This window comes from Cyprinodon tularosa, unplaced genomic scaffold, assembly GCF_016077235.1.
Source record: "Cyprinodon tularosa strain WSP-4 unplaced genomic scaffold, ASM1607723v1 ctg801, whole genome shotgun sequence".
Taxonomy (NCBI): domain Eukaryota; kingdom Metazoa; phylum Chordata; class Actinopteri; order Cyprinodontiformes; family Cyprinodontidae; genus Cyprinodon; species Cyprinodon tularosa.
The window spans coordinates 306,310-325,566 of record NW_024039565.1 but is presented as its reverse complement, the minus strand read 5'-3'; the positions used below and the strand labels follow the sequence as shown (position 1 = coordinate 325,566).

The window sequence follows — 19,257 nt, the reverse complement described above, 5'->3', positions numbered from 1 at the left end:
AATGACACATTTATTTATTTATTTAATTTTGGTACTTTTTATCCTCCATAATTTTACAGACCAAAATAAATTTATGAATCATTTTAAAGGAAAAGTCGCTCATATTCAGAATTCAAACTTCTGAAAGTTCTTTAAATGTGAAATGATTCCATCCTGTTCAATAAATGATCAGTGTTTTTAATTCAGAGTAATTTTCATGTGAATGTGCTTTACTGGAGGCATCCATGTTTGTCAAAGAACACTACTGCCACCTACTGGTTAGTGACATTGTCACGGTGCGGTATCGGCTGTTGATCAAGTCCCAGTGCTGTATCTGGTGTTTGTCACAACGCGCTATTATCCAATTCATCTTGAAAACATTCTTCTTCCAAATGTTGGCTACATATTACGGGTTTTTGGATTTTTTATTTTTGGTATACATAGACTAATTAATATATATTCTATGAACCTAAATCACTATGCATGGTCTGGTTGTTCCATGTCAGGTACGCCGGTCATTAAACTTGACCAAGACACCTTACAGTAGAACTGCAATCAGTGCAACTGGAAATAAATATCGGAATCTTTTCAAGTCAAGTATTTTTTTTTATTCAAATTCAATTAATTAAATTGAAACGGCTGAAATAATTTTCAAAATCTGAAAAACTGCTAACAAATTCAAATACATTAGAATTAGCCTGAAAATGAAATAAGCCTGTATAAATATAATGATTTTACTCACCTTTCAAATATTGATTTAGAGTATTTATTTTATAAAATGGACAATTTATCACAAAATCAGTATTGCTTCTATTGGCTAATTTAAAGTAAGCTAGGCTACATGCTGGCAATGAATGGGTTAAAACTATTCTATCAGGTCAGACGAACTGAACTATTTACCATTGATTGGATGACAGGCATTATAGCGCCTATTAGGACAGCCAATAGCAACCTTTCTTGCTGGGGGGGGGGGGGGGGGGGGGGGCAACACTGGTGTACGGATGAGAGGAGCAGAGAAGAGAAGCTATTGAAGAAAAATTCTTTAAAAAGAAAAAAGTCTTTAAATATATGAAAAAAAACGTATAATCTTTCTTTCTTTCTTTCTTTCTTTCTTTCTTTCTTTCTTTCTTTCTTTCTTTCTTTCTTTCTTTCTTTCTTTCTTTCTTTCTTTCTTTCTTTCTTTCTTTCTTTCTTTCTTTCTTTCTTTCTTTCTTTCTTTCTTTCTTTCTTTCTTTCTTTCTTTCTTTCTTTGGCATTTTGAAACAACTTTGTCAAGAAGCACCAGCACCATTGGAGCCATGCAGAACTGTGCAGGCAAAGGTTAGGACAGCTCAGTGACGGCACTAGGGGGATATTTCACAATTGGGCTACTAAAAAATACAGTTTTGACTTCTTCAAATTAACTGAAATATCATGATTATAATTCCGGATGTGTGAGACTTTAAATGACAAATCAGATGACGTCATTTGAGAAACCTCAAAATGCATTTTGACTCTCCAAAATGTGATTAAAGATATCATGAAATTTTATTTTTCCCTACAAATAATATACAAATACAAAACATCATTAAGGGCAGTCAAAATGTAGTGAATAATGTTTGTCTATTCTATTAAAATTTCTGTATCTCTATAATGAGTCTGCATTAGAATTCTACATTTCCCCTCAGAAAGTATGTAGTGGTGACCCTGGAAAAATGGTACAAAAAAAAAAATAGATCTGCCTCTTCAAGCAGGATGTCTCTATCATCCTATGACAACATCTGATCAGCTTACTGTAGACTGACACTAGGGGTGGGTATTGGCAAACAAGCCATGAATCGGTTCAAATCACGATTCACGTGCCACGATGGGATTCTATCACGATGCATCATGATACTTGAAATATTGAGATGCCTTGCGATATTTTCAAATACTGGACAGCAATATTACTATTACTGGCGTGGACACACTGACAAAACGATCTTAGGATTTATCAAACTTAATATAACAAAATAAGGATAATCAGTGCCATTTACATGGCGTCAGTGGTCCTTTAAACCAATGAAATGAAAACATTCAAATGTATATTTCCCCTTTTGCAAATGACGTGCGTCATATCAATTTCATTTTTACCTTCTTTGTTTTTAAAGCCAAAATGCATCCAAGCATCTTACTTGAAATGTGATGGAGCCACGGGGTGAATTTTCTCAGTGTCCTCCATATTTTGTTTACGAATGACTCGTCTCAGTATCCCACGGCCGGAAATGCTTGTGACACAAAGCAGCGGGCGTCAACACATCCGCAGCGACATCTGCTGGACTGGAAGTTGTATTCCACTTGGTTTCACCATTCATGTATTTTATTTGTTCACTTTTTTTTTTTTTTTATAATCAAGTGGGAATGCTTATGCATTCCCACTTATTGTTTTTCACTTTTAATTTTTCTGACTCTAACTAGTCCCGCAGTTTTCAACTAATTTCAACAATTTTGGTATCAAAACGTTCAGCTTGTTCAGGAGAATTCTGCTATGTCTTTTGGTAAAGATATTTTTTGTAGTTTTCGCGATATTCAGCTTTTTCTGCGTTTTTTTTGTCCCATTGAAATGCATGTAGAATTCTTAGATTTCAGCAAAATTCAGCTAAACCTTCATCATCTTTGACCTTTAACTACTTCAGCATACTTTCAGCTAGGAACACCATTCAACTTTTAAAACGTTTCCGTATCTCTCTGCTATTACTGTTTAACCCGGCTTTCTGCTAACTTTTACAGTTTTGCTTCAGTGAAGCTTCAAACTTTAAAAGAAAATTTTAAGATTTTCAGATTTATAATGGAAGTCTATGGACGGAATTCTTCAACTGCTAGAGTGCGTGCTCTAGCTTTTGAGCTGTTCTGGTTTTTCCAAACAAATTCTTCTCAGTCCCTCATTTTTAACTCAATTGAAATAAATTATACATCAAAACGTAGGAATTTTTGTCAGGATTCAGGAAATATAACCCTCATTTGTGTGGCATTTACGGTTTTCCGACAGTTTGGCCCAGACGATGAAGAAGTCCACACTTCCCCAATAGAAATCCAATGAGAGATTTTCCAGAAATCACAGACAAAATCCAAAACGATACATATTTTCTTATCGCTCCCATTTATTAACTATTTGATGTACTAACATGAAACTGGTATACAACATCTTCAGAACCTTCTAGCACTCACATTGAAGGAATTTCTTCAATATCATTTATGGTTTAGCTGTTTAGCTGACTTGTTCGGGCATAGGAAAACGCTGATTCTGAGAAAAATCCTAAAACTCAGAAAATGCAAATTTTTACATCGTCACCGTGGCCAAATAGTTTTTAGTAGAAACATGAAAGTTGGCACAGTCGAAGCCGACGGATGGCTGACGCCAACGGTGAAAGAATTTTTTGAATACCTAATACGGTTTTGGCTCACCGCCCGTTTGTTCGGAGGGAAAGTTTTGCTTTTGAGAGTTCTGCTCTACCATTGTGCTGCATGTTATTCAATGAGACCAGCAGGATTTCTCAAACCTTTTTATTCCTCCTTCCCATTAAGGTTGTGAATGAGCTACATCCATGAAAGTTACCCCAATTGGAGACAAAGGATAGCTCTCGCTTAGACTGAAAGAATTTTTTAGATACCATTTACGGTTTGTCTTCAGCACTTGTTTGTTCGGAGCTGATATTCCCATTCAAAAAAGCCTGAGAACAAAGGAACGAAAGTGAAGCGCATGTCTCTCTGTCACTGACAGGCTCTTTAACGTCGTCAAGGTAACCGTGCTTCAAAGGGATTTTACCTCCACCACTTTAAACAGCACATTTTAACCCTTATATTATGTTAAAGGTCAATTTGACCCATTTCAGTTTTTGTGTTGATCAAAGTACTGGTTATCTTTTTTTCTTCTTCATGAAATTTGGTGACTTTTCCTCATCTAGGGTCATGAACATGTATGTAAAATCTGGCCACTCTGATGTGTAGTGGAGTGTCTGTGCAGAGTATGTATACAAATATGATGTTATGGGTCATTTTGACCCGGACACTTTAATGTGGGTAAGTAGCCATTCAGGTAAATAAAAATGGCTCTTTGATGTACTTTACTCTTTTCATTTGCCTCTGAGACCCAGACCCAGGTGTGGTAAGGGAGGGAACTTTTTTACACTAGTTCTTGTCACTGCTCTCACGTCATCTATATGAAAAAACTCACCCAAAACTTAGCTCCTGAAGGATTACAGCTGAGTAGTCTTTTTCACAAATTTTGAACTTGGATAGTGATGTAGAGCAAGAGGTTTCTAAGGCAGAGGATATTTCAGAATCAGAAGACAAAGTTATTGTGGACCCACATGATCAATTCTCCTACTATGAGATAGACTCAGAGGAAGAGTCTTCTATTATCCCCCGAACAGATGAAAGCCCAGGAATGAGGCAATCATCTTCTGCAAGAGTGACAACATCACCACACCAGAGTTGATGCAGACTATCATCAGCTAATTTGATAAAAATTCCTGGTCCTACCAAATTTGCAATCGCATGAATTGAAGAGATTTAGACAGCATTGCTCAGAATGCCCATATCATAATATGGGCAACCTGAGGTGCAAAATCCAGCTATGCATAATATATGCAAGTATACTGTATACTGGAAAGCTATCTGGAGGAAAAGCTTAGAAGAATCAGGGAATGTGTTTCATGCTGGAGATGAATGAAGGGCTGCAAGTCATAACATCACTTGTGACAACCTCTATGTCCTACCTCCTTGGAGAAGAACTTCAGAAAAGAAAGCTGACCATGTTCGGAACAGAAGGTTCTTATCATGAATATAATGCAAGCTGATATATCTCCGAGAACAAAAAAGGACTTGAAGGCACAAATGATGCTGGATTATAACTTGTAGTTGACAATCTGGACAAAGTCACAGCAATATACAGCTGCCAGGGCAAGACTGCCCGCTACCCAACCAACATAAAGTGGAGACGGGTGAAGAGAAGAGGAAAAGATCCCAGCTCTGTCCCTCCAGAGAGGACAGTCAAACAAGTACATCTTGTGTGAAATGTATGAATTGTATGAAATGTATGAAAGAAAGCAGTTACATACTTCCCATCATGTGGAGAACTTTAAAATTGTTGAATGTTCAAAATATTAGTAACTAGCGAATTTTAAAGCTAAATTTCAAAAAACAAAATTTGTGAAGAGGGAACATTTTAAACCTAAATAAAGTGTGTGAATTAAAACTATGGTTTGTCACTTGACTTAATGTTTAAGTAATCTAAAATAAATTGGTTGTTGGTTTAACCAATTTCTTGACTATTTTGCTTGTATTTACACAGTGCTGGTCAAAATGACCCGCAACATAATGAATGTAATTTTTTTTCAACATAATATAAGGGTTAATCTAATGGAGGGAGACAACACTGATTTAACATTAGGAAGTGGATACAATATGACTACTGGCCATGACCCTTCCCTTCACACGCAACCCTGATAGACTTTCAAAATAAGACTCCGGGTACCCTTCAAAATAAAAGCTCCTACATTAAACTCATATTTTTTTCCAGCATATGGCTCAACATTATGACCCAAACTCAACCACTTTTTTAAAAATGAGACTCTAGGGGGTTTTCAAAACACACCCCACAGCAAATTTCAAAATAAAAGCCTCCCATTGCCACTTTATCTACTGCCCTAATAACAAGGGAAAAGAGTAATTTAACGATTGGAAAGTCATCAAGTATCACTGCTGGGTCTGACCCTTTTCTCAACACACTACTGCTAGACTTTCAAAATAAGACTCCATTGACCCTACAAAATAAAAGCCTCTATATTATACTCGCATAATAATTGATGCAAATGGCTCAGCATTATGACCCAAACTCTACCAGTTTGTTTCTATTAGACTCTAGGGACCTTTTCACAACATACCCCGGAGTGAATTTCACAATAAAAGTCTCCCATTTATGCTCTAATACAGCATCTATTCACCCAATGACATGGAAAACCAGTGATTTCATATTTAGAAATGGATTCTATATCACTGCTGGGCATGACCCTTCCCTTGACACACATCCATGATGGACTTTCAAAATAAGACTAAAGGGAACCTACAAAATAAAAGCCTCTTCCTTACGCACACTCATTCATTGTGCCGTATGGCTTGTAGCTATGACCCAAAGTCAACCAATTTCTTCAAATTACACTACCAAGGCCTGTGGACCACACACCTCAGTGCATATTTCTTAATCAGGTTCTAAGATTTATACTGTAATAAAGCATCTGCTAACCTTGTGACATGCAGCCTAAGCCTGCCAACTGTGCTTTCATTACCACAGCGGCTCGTAACATGCAGGTTCAATTTTTTAAATAAATTCAGCTCCTTAAGTGGTATTAGCTCTCTTTCTATAAGCTTCTCTCTCTGTCCTTCCTCTGCTTCTCATGGTCAGTCTTGCACATAGGTTTGTATATTTTCAATCCTCTAAGGATGACACTGTTTTCTTTATGCTGATCAACCGACACATTTTAAATCATTTTCCAATTGTTTTGCCAAGTCTTGACATTTCCACATATGATTTCAAAATGTTAATACTTATTCAATGCCATCGTCCTCAACATTTTACTTCCCATCCTTAAGCTACTAATTTTTTCTTCAACCAGATAATATGAAAGTTTTTCTTTGTAATTTCTTTTCTACTTCAGCTAATTTCATACTTTTCAGCCTATGCTGTGAACTTTGGCTTCATTCTGCTCTGTTTCTGGACAGGAATTAAGCTTTTCTGTTTGCTGCTAATTCATAACACGCCTTACATGTTTCTGGAAAGTAGGTAAACCCCCCTTCAAAATTTCTTTATACATTTTTCTAGAAACTTGGGAGACATTATATTAAGACCCTTCTAGTGCTCACATTGAAGACATTTTTTGATATCATGTATGGTTTGGCTGTGCAGCTTTTAAGATGAGTTTGTTTCTGCCATTTTACTGCCAAATGATTCTACCCTACAAAATCTTCAGATGATTCAATTGTTTTCTGCAGTTTGAAGTTTCTGATGACTTCCTATCACATTTTCATATGTTCTTCAGGTAATTTCAGCTTTTTTCATTCAGCAAAAGCATTCCCACTTTGATGTTTCTCCGAAACAGCTTTTTCTAGTTGATTCTTGCATTCTAGAATCGATGCAGTAGATCACAAAAATTAGAATCGCGATGCATCGTCATGACGATTATTTTGCACACCCTTAGCTGCCACTGGTTAAAAGGGTTTATTTAAGATTTTTTTCTCCACCTGTCTTATAACAGATACTGGAACCAAACTGGGATGATCGAACGGCTCCCAGTTAATGTGGTAACTTCTCCCTTATTTTCAAACCTAAAACTTGACAGGAATTAGCTAAATATGAAAGCAAACAAACATCTTAAGCTACTATTTGTAAAGATAAAAGAAAACAAGGATTCAATCTCTTTACGCGCTGACATGAAATAGAAAAGTGAAAAGCAAATGCATGTTGTATAAAACTGTAACTGGAGCGTGTAACAAAAGTAATTTCCCTCTGGGATTATTAAAGTATTTCTGATTCTGATGCAACAAATGAAAAACATGCACTCATGTACAGCCAGTGCTTTTAATCTGAGTGCCAAAGTTCTGCTGTTTTGATTGGCTGGGAGGGTTTTTGCATATTCATGAAGAGAAAACTGTTTGCGGTGTGATGAATACTGACAGAAGGGCCTGCAGGACATGTACTGACAGTCAAATTAACTGGATACCAATGTTATTTTCCTATAACCACACACACACACACCAATTGTTAGAAATAAGGCGCTTACCTTATTTCCCCTTATGTCTCCACTAACTTCTCAGAACTAGTATGTATAAGCAATGCCAAAAGGGTGTCATGACTTGCCTCCTTTGGAGCTACCAAATCTAAAAAAGAACTGCGATGGAGGCTAAATTACAGCAACCACCCACCTTCACCCCCCACAATTCATGGCGAGTTATCAACAAGTTAAGATATTTACCAAGTAAAACAGTAATTTGGATACTGTAAAATTATTTATTTATTATTTCCCCAGACACAGCTACAGTAGTAGCTATTCAAAGTTTCCCCACTTTCCTTGATGGGCCCTCGGCTGCCCTCCTAAGATTCATTTTTAAACATCAATCTTTGTACCTAAATAATTTTACGTAATTATTTTTATCATGATTTGTGGACAGTAAGATCTAAAGAGAAGCATCATCTCCTGATCAGACCCTGTGATTCAGTAAAAGGGTGGAGTTAGAGTAAAACAATATGCATATCCAGGAGAAGGACAGTGGCTGGAAGTTGGAGAGGATTTAGCTGCCATTCTGCTGGCTTTGACTGGGAAGGGCCATTTTAAATGGCTGCTACTGTAAACATAACCTGACTCCACCAGATGGATTTGCTCTGCATATCCATCTGGAAACCTTCCGTTGAAGTAATTTTGGGAAGGGGCGAAAATACTGGTTAGCTGATTGGCCTATGTTGGTGATAGACGGGCCAAATAAACCAATCAGATCAACGAAGCATATGACGTACTAACAGAGCGACGACGAAGAGGAGCCAATTGATAGATCAAGCTCTTGGTGAAACCAGTCGGGAGAAGAGCAAAAACATCTTTTCCTCTGAGAAAAGCCTCCAGATCAGTGTTTTGCTCTTCTTTCAGTGAAGAAATACTCTGTAATTCCCATAAAACTTGCTCGATAGCCACGCTAACGCTAGTTTCATCGGCTGAAGCCGCCATGTTCTTTAGACTGCATTTTAAACTGAGAATGGCAGAGATGGAAATGCTTTCAGTTTCAAGTGTGACTTTAAAACTGGGGTGGAGGGAAAAACTGAAGAAAACTGTATAAAAGACAACCTTTCATTTTCACACTGTTCACCAACGACAACGTGTCTAAATGTCTAATATTTGGTCTCATGAGGGAGTTTCCTTTACAGTTTAATCAAGAAAGGTAACCATTAGGCAATACTAGGTAGTTGCCTTGGGCCCCAAGTTCCTGGGGGCCCCATAAAACTCTCATTTTCATGTGTGGTTAATACAGCAAACCATTTGAAAACAAACCATGCAAAGAGCAGTGTTGCCAACTTAGCGCTTTAGTCGCTATATTTAGCCACTTTTCAGACCCCTCTAGCACTTTGATTTCTAAAAAGCTCCTAGCGCCAAATCTAGAGACTTTTTTCTGCTACTGGAGACTTTGGAGACAACATCTAAAAGCAGCAAACTCTGCTCTCCAGAGCAAGTAGATTGGTAACCCCGCCTCCTGCTCTCCTCTATCTTGTCTGCTGTCATGATTCATGCAGCTATTATTTCATCCAAATGAAAAATGGAGAACAGATAAGCAGATCATGGCTTGTCTACAGTGAAAAGAAGGACTGGGTTATTTACTTTGGCCTTTTTGGAAACACAGGAAGGAGCAATCAGCTAAGTGAGCTTAGTGCTTGGAAAAAATCTTTCATTCCTTTAGAGACAGCATGAAAAGTCAGCTGAGTACAAAACATAGAGAAAATAAAAAATACTACTTCTTCTTCTTCCTCAAAAACTTCTTTTTTACAGACTTAAAAACTTCTAAAGACGAGGGAAAAAATATTGATCCATTAAAATATCCCAATATCTTCATATGCTGATATATTGCCATTTAAAAACACCATATCAATCTCTTTTACTAATGAAATATTGCTATATGTCATCGTTATGCTACGAAATCCCCCGAAAATTCACCAAATGTTGCCATATTTTTATATGTTGATATATTGACGCGGTATCGATCTATTTTACTAACAAAAACTCACAAGAATTTGCAAAATATCACGAGAGTTTGTAACAGAACGATGAAATTTCACCAGATTTTGAAAGTAAAATAGATCGATACCGCGTTTTTAAAAATCTATTTGATATCAGCATATGAAAATATATTTGAGTATATTATTTTTCAAAGTGTCAGAAATGGATAACAAAACTGCTATTTTCAATGACTACTTATTTTTGTCCAGCTTTAACATCGGTATCGATATCGGTTATCGGCTACATGAGTTTTAAAATATCGGCATATCGGATATCGGCCAAAATCCCAATATCGTGCATCCCTATTTGCAACATTAATACAGGGTTTTATTGTCAAGACTCAATTATTTTTGATCTGCTTCATCCTCCTTCTCTTCACCATTGAGACAAACATCACAGCTGGTCTGATCAGACATTTACCTGCAGTGCCACCTGTACATCAATGGCCTTATTTTATGAAACCTTTCCATCTCTTAGCAGCAGTGTGGGATGCCTGGAGCCACACAAACAATCCGTCATAATGCAGACACACTCAGTGCAGTGATCATTTTGTTAGCAAAGCAAAGGCTCCTAACTTTGATTACACTTCTTCCTCCTCTCCTCCATAATTATTTTGAGTCCCACTGAGACTTTTAAAGCCTGTAGCTAGCAAGTCACACTAAACCACGTCTCTTGTAAATATAAACTTCACTAAAACCTCTTCAGTTGAGAGTAAAAAGCATCATTTTAGACAAGGTAAAAAGGCAAGGCTGTTTGGGATTAACCACTTACAGGTGCGATCGAAAATAAATCCCATCATTACTCAAACTTTCTAAATGAGAAAGAAAATGTAAAAGATACCGTTGAATTATTGTAACAAATCCACAGGATAATAGAATCAAGTTCTCTGCATCTAAAGCTAAGTTAACATCAACTAGAGAAGCAGCAGCAATAAGGATTCAAAAAGGTAAACTTATTGCTGCCTTCATTAAACTAACAGCGGGAGAGAAAATTCAGAAAATAAAACAAGCATTTAAGGCGTAGACAGAGACCCAAGGTCCAGTCTTGGGTTCTAAACAGCTGACAGAAAAAAAAGGGGCAAAGACAAACAGATTGGTTGTGAGGAAAGGCAAGGGGTCGGATATCGAGAGATAAGAAGCTGCCAGGAGTGTCCGACAGGGGCAAAGCCGGCAGGAGAGAAACTCCAGCGGACTCTGAAGATTGCATTTCAGCAAAAGCCTGTTGATCAGCAATCAATGAAAATCAAACGAAACCTCTAAAACCTGCAGGACACCGGCCCTCAAGGACCAACTTTGGGCATGATTGGTCAACTCACACAAACAGCTTTCGAGGATCTGGCAGTTAACTAGTGGGAGACACAAGAATAAATAGAGCTCCTCCCAGGTGCAGTAACTTTTTTTTTTTACGGAACTAGTGGCTCATAGTAGGGTTGTCACGATACTAAACCAGTTTACAAACACAAATAATTCTCAGCAGCTGCACCTCTTACAAAAAAAAAAGTCTGAAACTGAAAAGTGCGTAGAATTATTCAATCATACAGTGTTCACTTTAGATGAATGACTTCTTAGGTGCCACTGGTGGTAGCACTGTATCGATACTTTTAAAAACGAGTATTGTATCCGGATACAACGTTTCAGTATCAATACTTTTTTGAGTATCGATACTTTTGACAGCCCTAGCTCATAGGCTGACAGGAAAGGGGGTACGAGAGGGGGAGAGAGATGCAGCAAAGGACCACAGGTTGCCTGCGTAGAGCAATAATGCCTCCATACATGGGTCGTGTCCGCTAACCACTGCGCCACAGAAGCAGGCCCATGACCCAGGATCTTTCTGTATGTTCTCCCTGAGCATGCATGGGTTCTCTCCGGGTACTCTGGCTTCCTCCCACAGTCCAAAAACATGACTGTTAGGTTAATTAGCTTCTCTAAATTGACTCATTGACTCTTCAGCAATCCCTCACACTAAGCATGCGTGTAGCGACAGTGGAGAGGAAAAACTCCCTTTGAACAGGAAGAAACCTCCAGCAGAACCAGGCTCAGTGTGAGCGGCCATCTGCTGAGGCCCACTGGGGTTCAAGGAGACAGAAGCAGACATAGAAAAAGAAGCATAGATACAAAAGGCAACTGTCAACCAGCTCCACAGGCGGCCCCGTCCAGGAAACACACAGCCAGGCAGACGAGCTCCGAGCCAGCTCCCATGTCAGAGGATGAAGAGAGCACATCCAGTTAGTCACAGTCAGAGAAACAGGACTACACTGGAAAACAGGCCAAGCTCCAACATCTAGAAACAAAGGTGTTGATGGCAGCAGCACAGCTGATATTTCTCTCCAGGAGTCACAGCCTAATGTCAATATCTTTAGAATTTTATAGAAGGTATCAGGTTCCGGTCCAGAGCAAAATGTTTCATCAACCAAAGTAATCTAGAAGAGAGATTGGTGACTAATAGACTTTTTAAGTGTTTAACTCTAATGAACTTTAATGTTAAATACATGTTTTAGCAGGAACATGTGCCCCTTTCAGACAGCCGAGAAGATGGAGAGCAAACTGAGGTAAAGCAATTGTCAAACCAGAGCTCGACGATACGTCCAAAATGTTCCTTATACTGATAAGGAGAATTGAAGAAATACTGCTAATAAAGACCACATCATGAATCCTATACAAACTTATGACATTTATTTTGCCAAATTTAAAAAAATTAGGTTTTTAGATTTAGGTTTTAGATAAAAAAAAATATAAAAAAATCGAAATTGTTTTTGAAGTAAAGGACAACAATCGTTCAGTTTGGTTTATAGATAATTTCCTGATTCCCATATTTTCTCAAACCCCTGAACTGATGGTTTGTTCTTTTCTTTCTGTTTTCTGTCTTAATGTTGGCAGTGGTCTTTAGGCTGCCCTGCAAGGCTTTAAACCTGGGTTTAACCGGAGACTAAGCCATTCTCAAGCACATATCAAGGAGCTCATTTTGAGCCTGGATCCAGATTTATTGTTGATTCTGTTCATGGTGGAGAATCCTGCTTCACAGCAGCAGGTTGAGCCAAACATCCTCTAAATGTGCAGGGTCATCTTTGAGCACGCCATTTCACTTTTCTTTCACCAGTTCACCGCAGTTCTTCCAGCAGTCCACACTTTCTCTGCTCTCTTTTTCTCATGGTCTTCTCCTTCTTTCCCATCGCCCGGCTTGCCACAGGTTTGCCTGCTGGGTCTAAAAGTAGCAGCAGCAGCAACCCAGACTGACAGCTCATTGGCTCATTTGGATCACGTGCAGCCTGGAGCCGGACGCTCCCCAGGGCTTTACCGTATTAACAGGAGAAGAGGCGCAAGTTGGACAACATGCTGTAATTTATAAATGTTGTAAATCAGGTCGGGGCCAGATCAGGCAGCAGGTGGGTCTGGATCCGGGTCTACCTGCTGGCTAATCCGTGACCTCTGCCACTATAGGCAGATATATTATGTGAACTGTATCTTTCTCCACATTAATTCACTCTGAAACCTTAAGGCCTCTAAATCGATCAAAATCATGAAGGAACATGTTTGCACTGCAGCCCTGAAGGAAGGATATGGGAAAGACAGCAGAGAAATGGAGAGAAAGTAGAGAGGAAGTGATTTTTCATGGTTGTCTATTGATTTCAGAGAAATGGGCAGATCAGGGTGAAACAAATCCAATTTCAGTGGTTTCACTTATCTTTCATTGCTCTTATTTACATCGTGGTTTAAAGTTTCTTAAGAATCTGCTGACATGTTTTATACTCCAGCCAACATCAGGCTGTGGTATAATAAATTACAGCTCTGCTCCTGGCTGAGTGTTTTTATTTTAAAGTGTTTTATTTCTTACATTTCCTGCATATTCTGATTCAATAGAATGTAAAAAAAAAACTCAGGATTATTTAGCAAATCAATTAAAGCCCTTTTTTTTATTCATCGATTAATAATCAGATAGCCAAAGGTTCCATAAAAAAGACTTTTTAAGAAATCAAACTAGGTGAAAATAAAACTTTCCCACATGAGGATTCTGGATTATAGAGCAGATTGACAGAAGAAAATATTTTTTTTTTTATCTTAACCCTATATAGGTTTGTTTTTTTGGCATTTGGCCAATTAGATAACCCCTTGAATGATATATTATCTACTGTAAGTGAAGTGGAAAAAAAAAAAGTTAACAAGTCAACCCCAGTGGGCCTCAGCAGATGGCCGCTCACACTGAGCCTGGTTCTGCTGGAGGTTTCTTCCTGTTCAAAGGGAGTTTTTCCTCTCCACTGTCGCTACAAGCATGCTTAGTGTGAGGGATTGCTGAAGAGTCAATGAGTCGATGCAATCAGCTGGTTTTCCTTAGATAGAAAACTTTGAATCAATCTGACTGGATGATCTGGTTGAACTGGAAAGTGACCTGAGATGACATGATGTGAATTGGAGCTATAGAAATAAACTGAATAGAATTGAATTGTTACGACTTTATTCTCATATTGAAATTACTTTATTATTTATTTAAATGTGTTTCTTTCACTCAGAGTGTTTTTCATGAATTTCTTATAGAAGCACTTTTCTTATTTTTCTATATATATTCCATATGCGTTTCTTTTTATTACATTGACATTAATTTTTAAGATTAAAATATCCATATTTTTTGAATGTTTCAAAGGTAATAAGGTCTTATCCTGGATTCCAATAACACTATTGGCTGGAAACTTGGTGCCCTATAAAGGGGAAAATGCTAAATGTTTCCATATTTTTTACCAATTTTGGTCTAATTCCTGCTCTAAGTGAGTCTCTCTGTCAACTAAAGGCATGTTTAAGAGTTTTTGTGCCTAATTTAACGATTAATTACTAAATTAGTTGACGATTATTTCAATAATCAATTAATCTGATTAATTGTTTCAGCCCTATTAAACCATTAACATTTCGGGGCAGATAAGTTAAAGGATTTCCTTATCAATAATATCTCCCAGCTCCTTTCCACCCAGAATGAATTCTGCGCCGTTTCCCACAGATGCTTTGAACCTTTGGGAATCATTAGGACATTCTCTTAATATCAACCCATGATGTTACATCTCAATGACCAATGTGTCCTTCGTTTTCATTTTCTCTTTTAAAGAGATGCTATCGCTCACTATCGCTGACTCGCTGAATGACTGCATACATTCTCCTTTGGCGTCTGGAGCTCCTTAAATCTTATCTAACAGCGTCCACTTCTTTCTCTCAGGGTCCATAATGCTGAGCTCTAATTCAGCCTTCAGGAGATAGATTAGCATCTGTCAAAGCTCAGTCCTGCGCTGGCTGCTCCTTTTTCTCCCCATTTTTCCAAAGCCCTGCCACTTTCACTCATCCCTGTTACTCTCATTCACAGGTAATGAAGCAAGTGACTGGAGAAAGTGAGTGTAGAAGATAAAAGAGCTGGCAGCTGGAAACCAGAATGGACATCTGGCCATGAGATACCAGAGGGACGTCGTGAAGGATGGAGGATACAAATATTTACAGGTAAGAGAACAGCTGGGCGGACGGCAGGTTTTAACAAAGCCTGTGGCTAAAACCTTCATGTAATCAACAGAGTGAAGTTAGAAGGATAAAGTTTCTAAGTTTATTTAATTCTGTTGCTAAGAGACCGCTACAGACAAGTGTCCTATAAAAACAGGGTTAAACAGTTCTCTGATGCTACGTTCAGATCGCACACAAAAACCTAGCCTGGTGAGACCATCCTGATCTAGCGAGCTTTCAAGGTTTCACTCGCAGATCAGTCTGGAGACTCTCCATTGAAGAAAATTTGGAGCCGTTCACCAAACGAACGTCCAATCAGCGTTGGCTTTGAGGCGGGTTGAGGTGTGACACAACGAGAAGCGCAACAGTTCAGTCTAAAGAACATGGCGGCTTCAGCCGATGAAACTAGCGTTAGCGTGGCTATCGAGCAAGTTTTATGGGAATTACAGAGTATTTCTTCACTGAAAGAAGAGCAAAACACTGCTCTGGAGGCTTTTCTCAGAGGAAAAGATGTTTTTGCTCTTCTCCCGACTGGTTTCGGCAAGAGTTTGATCTATCAATTGGCTCCTCTTCGTCGTCGCTCTGTTAGTACGTCATATGCTTCGTTGATCTGATTGGTTTATTTGGCCCGTCTATCACCAACATAGGCCAATCAGCTAACCAGTATTTTCGCCCCTTCCCAAAATTACTTCAACGGAAGGTTTTCAGATGGATATGCGGAGCAAATCCATCTGGCGGAGTCAGGTTAGCAAAAACGTGCGTGCTGCTTCATTTCTGATGCTTGTACCAGTTTAGTTCTGACGCGGCTGAAGCATCTTTGCTGCTCTAGTGGGCGGAGCTACTCTATCATTTCTCTGCCTGGAAAGATGGCAGCTATATCTGCTGTGATCAGCAGGTAAAAAGTAGTTAGAATCTATGTTGAAGTGAGAAAGTCCTCCTGAAAACATGGTCTGTGCAGTCAGTTCATCCAGATTACCATCCTGCCTTCAAAGATTATTTCTCTGTGGGAGCCGCTCAGACTGATAAACCAGACTAAATGTGAGATGAAATGCGTTACTTAGTCTGGCCCCGATGAATGAGACATCGGAAGATTATTGATGAGAACAATCCGTTGTTTTTCAAACCATGTCTGTGCCTATTGGCCAACGCTCTGACCAATGAGAGCAACTGACTGTGACGTAGGGAGCGCGACAGGAAGCATATCCATCTGGAAACCTTCCGTTGAAGTAATTTTGGGAAGGGGCGAAAATACTGGTTAGCTGATTGGCCTATGTTGGTGATAGACGGGCCAAATAAACCAATCAGATCAACGAAGCATATGACGTACTAACAGAGCGACGACGAAGAGGAGCCAATTGATAGATCAAACTCTTGCCGAAACCAGTCGGGAGAAGAGCAGAAACATCTTTTCCTCTGAGAAAAGCCTCCAGATCAGTGTTTTGCTCTTCTTTCAGTGAAGAAATACTCTGTAATTCCCATAAAACTTGCTCGATAGCCACGCTAACGCTAGTTTCATCGGCTGAAGCCGCCATGTTCTTTAGACTGAACTGTCTCGCTTCTCGTTGCGTCACACCTCAACCCGCCTCAAAGCCAACGCTGATTGGACGTTCGTTTGGTGAACGGCTCCAAATTTTCTTCAACGGAGAGTCTCCAGACTGATCTGCGAGTGAAACCTTGAAAGCTCGCGAGATCAGGGTGGTCTCACCAGGCTAGTGTACTACACCACTGTTCACAACTTTCCCGCATTTCAAATCAACTGTTTTCAGTTGCAGAAAGGTTACAGAAAGTTGGAGTGAACTTTTCAGTTACACGGGAGAAATCCAACTGAGTCTCGAGGAGCAAATATTTAGTTTTTTCCACTCCAACATCTGCTGCTATGAAATTTTTTTACAATTTTTGAGTGAGAAAACCCAGAGTGCCCCAATAACCCATGGTCATTGGGGCACCTGTGGCAGTGACCCCCGAACTTCACAAAAAAAAAAAATAATAATGCTACCTTTTTTGGCATTTAATTAATCATATCTAGTTACTTTAACACAATTGTTTTATGTCCTTCCCTGCTAACATGAAACAATTGCACACAATGACCTCTGACCCCCGCTTGGAAAGGCCTCTAGTTTCCAATGATGGGGACCATTAGGGGGCGGGACTAAAAATCAATACCTGCTGTTACGTTCCTCCCGCAGAGTCACACATGTCAGGTGGAATTTAAAATCTCATTTCATTTGTTTTCAAAGTTATAAAACAAAAAGTATTTGTGAAAAAATGATTCTGAAACATGTTTTAGAAAATTTTAAGCCTCATTTGAAAGGCGTGTGGATGAAACACCATGTGACTGTGTTTGGGCCTTTTCTATAAATAGATAAAATGAGTAGGTGTCAGCTGGGCCTGGTAGCGGACCCGTTTGGCTTAAGATGTTAAAATTTAAGTTTAAAAATAGGATTAAAAGTTAAAAAAACACTAACCAAGGAGCACATTTTTTATTGCCTAAAGTTTGATGTGACGCTTTATGCTTTATCGTCAAAATCCAATTGTAATGGTAAAAAAGAAACTTATTTTAATAGATTTTTCTCCAAATAATATAAAAAAGATAACTGAACCAGTATTTATTACAAATTCTCAGCTATTTAAAGACAATTTACACACAAATATCACTGACGTATCAATAAAAAAGCACCTCCTCAAAGACTTTCAAGTTATAAAAGGAATAAAACATGAATCCTAAACAGGCTCCAAAATAAACTAAATGACTATTTTTATCTCTGAAAGCTGCAGTCGGAGGTTTGAGACGAAAACAGACAGAAAGGAGAGACAAACGAGCCGACGGGAGGAAACTGCGACTGAATAATCAGGCTGGATGGCAGAGCTTGTAATAGGTGTTGAGGTGGGCGCCCTCCACATGGTGTGGCGTAATCTGTGGCAGGCTGCTGTGTCTGCCCACTCCATCTCCGTGTCACGCCACACCTAAACACTCACAAACAAATCAACACAAATATAGCAGAGCTGCGTCTCTGATCTGCCTCCCTGCCAGCGCTTTGTGACAGCGGCGTCAGCTTCAATGAGCCTCTGACGTTCGCTGCTCTCCCCCTAATTGCATTATCCGTCAGCAACCTGAGACCCCGCTGTCTCTCCGGCTGATTGTGATGTGTAGATGAGCTCTTAGTGCAGCGGCAAGCATTGCCAGTCCCTTAAAAACAGACGTAGCGTTAGAAGTGTCCTATGGTGGAAACAATAACAGGTCACTTTAATGCTCATGCAAAGGTGTAGCCCTTTAAAAAGAACACCACGCCTGAAAAAGAACACAAATAATAAATCCCAGAGGATGGCTAATTAACTATTCATGAATTCCCCTGGAATGTGGATTATGTTCTATTTGAAAAATTGATGACAGCAACATGAAAATGCAAAGTCTCACGTGTGAATGTGCAGGCTTATAAATATGGAAAGACTTTACTGCTGCTTTGTTGGCTGCCTATGAAATAATATTCAGTGTAAATGTCTGTTTTCTATTTGTAACATACACTATATTGCCAAAAGTATTTGCTCACCCATCCAAATTATTGGAATCAGGTGTTCCAATCACTTCCATGGCCACAGGTGTATAAATTCAAGCACCTAGGCATGCAGACTGTTTTTACAAACATTTGTGAAAGAATGGGTCGCTCTCAGGAGCTCAGTGAATTCCAGCGTGGAACTGTGATAGGATGCCACCTGTGCAACAAATCCAGTCGTGAAATTTCCTCGCTCCTAAATATTCCACAGTCAACTGTCAGCTGTATTATAAGAAAATGGAAGTGTTTGGGAACGACAGCAACTCAGCCACGAAGTGGTAGGCCACGTAAACTGACGGAGCGGGGTCAGCGGATGCTGACGCGCATAGTGCGAAGAGGTCGCCAACTTTCTGCAGAGTCAATCACTACAGACCTCCAAACTTCATGTGGCCTTCAGATTAGCTCAAGAACAGTGCGCAGAGAGCTTCATGGAATGGGTTTCCATGGTCGAGCAGCTGCATCCAAGCCATACATCACCAAGTGCAA

The 19,257-nt window shown here is 39.1% G+C and overlaps 1 protein-coding gene across 5 annotated transcripts in view; it reads right to left on the bottom strand.

The window, feature by feature from the left end:
* The window catches only part of LOC119774231 (alpha-1,6-mannosylglycoprotein 6-beta-N-acetylglucosaminyltransferase B-like), a 226,576-nt gene that overhangs the window by 161,837 nt on the left and 45,482 nt on the right, over window positions 1-19,257 (bottom strand). The gene's annotated exons all lie outside the window — the stretch shown is intronic.